We start from the raw sequence: 2,443 nt of genomic DNA, 5'->3' as shown, positions 1-2,443 counted from the left end.
CACAATCCATACATATACATACATCAATTGTATAAAGCACATCCGTACATTCTTTGCCCTAATCATTTTCAAAGCATTTGCTCTCCACTTAATATATATACTTTTACTGTTGTTACTGTTGCTTTCTTTTTGTCTTTCTTTTGAAGGGTATCAGCAAACTAACTTTATTCTGCAGGCAGTGGAGACTGCAAGTTTTTAAAATAACTTCTGTTATTCCAGACAGAACACATAAAGCAGAGTTGATGAGAAAGCTTCCGGAAGCATACTAAGAATCCATTTATTGTTGTTTTGTGTCATCTGTTTGCTAAATCTATTCTGACTTCTAGAGACCATATAACAGCGGTTCTCAACATGTGGGTCGCAACCCCTGTGGGGGGTCGACCAACCCTTTCACAGGGGTCGCCTAAAACCATCAGAAAATACATATTTCCGATGGTCTTAGGAACTGAGACACCACTCTGTCTCCTGGAGAACCTGCCCACATGTAGATATGCCCATTTATGAGTACCCGGTGCTACACCATGCTTCAAGACAAAATTTTGTTTATTTGTAATTAGAAATAAATATTTCACAATATATAATCACATTATTTTTGTGATTAATCACTACGCTTTAATTATGTTCAATTTGTCACAATGAAAATACATCCTGAATATCAGATATTTACACTTCATAGCAGAAGCAAACTAGCAGTTATGAAGTAGCAACGAAAATAATTTTATGGTTGGGGTGGTCACCACACATGAGGAACTGTATTAAAGGGTCGCAGCATTAGGAAGGTTGAGAACCACTGCTCTATAGGATAGAGTAGAACTGCCAGCAGGGTTCCTACAGCTGTAAACTCTATGAGAACAGGTTGCCAGATCTTTTCATCCAAGGGACCAAGTGGTCTGAGCCAAGTGGCTTTCTGGTTAGCAGCTGAGCAGTGCACCATAGCACCAGAACTTCCCCCATGTATTCTTAAATTCATATGCAATTTTAATAAGTAAACAACTTTAGGAAATGAAGTGGGGAGAAAAGCTTAGTTTTTTTTACATTGAAAATTATATTTTTGAAATAAATTTATACTTTAAAACAAAAGCAAATGGCAATTCTTGGCCAGCTGTCATCTAGCTTCCTAGATGCATAATAATAATCAAATTATGAAAACAAATTAACTTTGATACTATACTACCAATTTCTAGACTGTATTCATATTTTACTAATTGCCACACTTAACATTCTTTTTATATCCCTGGATCCAATTCAGTGTCATATGTTGTACTTTGTTGCCATATTTCTTAGTTTCTTTCATTTATACAACATTTTCTTTGTCTTTCATGACTTTGACACTTTTAAAGAGTACTGACCATTTATTTTGTGGACTGCCTCTTATTTAGGTGTGTGTCCTGTTCTTATGATTAAATTCAGGTCGTGTTTTTGACAAGAGCACCAAGGGAGCGATGCTGTGACCTTAGAGCATTATTTCAGGAAGCGTGATACTGATCTGTTTCGTTACTAGTGATGATAACTTTAATTACTCGTTTATGGTGGTTGCTGCCTGATTTCTCCATTGTAAAGTTTCTCTGATTCATTCTGTAATTAGTACCATGTGTGGGTATCCTTCCAGATTATGATGGGGAAGTGGCCATCGCAGCATGTAGTCCCCGCGCGCACAATGAGAAGAGTCAAGTGCTTGTACGTGGGGCAAGAGGCACTTGTGCAAACAGACTTCACCTCCCTAGTAAATCCACAGTAAGAACTGTCTGAGTTCTGTGTGACTACTGCACAGGATGATCAAACCCAGGAGACAACCACGCAAGGGATGGTTGGTGTGCGAATAGGGTGAAAAAGGACGGAAGGTGGAGGCATGCTTGCTCTGTCTTAAAGGAATCGTTCTTGGGTAGATGTGGAGTTGGATTCTTCTTCTCTTGTGTCGCTGGAGGAAGTCACACATGGCCCCATACCATTTTCCCAACCTACTGTATAGAACTTCCTATAAAGTATATATTCATACACATTTTTAATGGAAAGGAAGTATGTCAAGATGAAAATAATTTGGAAATAAACAAAAGGTTCATCATGTGACAGGAGTCTCATGATGAGGAAGAAGAGAAGAGTGAGGTGAGATGAGGATGCAGATGTGGGCAAGGGCTTGATAAACTCAGGGCACTTCTGTCCAGGTGAGCAGTGTGGATATTATTCTAAGAGGAAACTGTTGATATTTTTAAAATATGGAATTTTTTTCAAAGAGCGTATTTAATTTTTTTTAACAAAACCTTATCACCTTCAAAGTACTCTATTTCGCTTAATACATTTGTCAAATTTGCAATTCCATTCTTGGAAACATTTTCAAAGTTATCTGTTTCGATGGCTGATAGCACCTCCCTCGTTTTTTTCCTTCACTTCTAAGTAGTCAAATCACTGTCCTTTAATGTCCCTCTTCATTCACAGCAACAAAAAG

The sequence above is a fragment of the Tenrec ecaudatus genome, chromosome 16, assembly GCF_050624435.1.
Source record: "Tenrec ecaudatus isolate mTenEca1 chromosome 16, mTenEca1.hap1, whole genome shotgun sequence".
In the NCBI taxonomy this organism is placed as follows: Eukaryota; Metazoa; Chordata; class Mammalia; order Afrosoricida; family Tenrecidae; genus Tenrec; species Tenrec ecaudatus.
The sequence above is the reverse complement of the archived record's forward strand: the minus strand, read 5'-3'. Positions refer to the sequence as shown.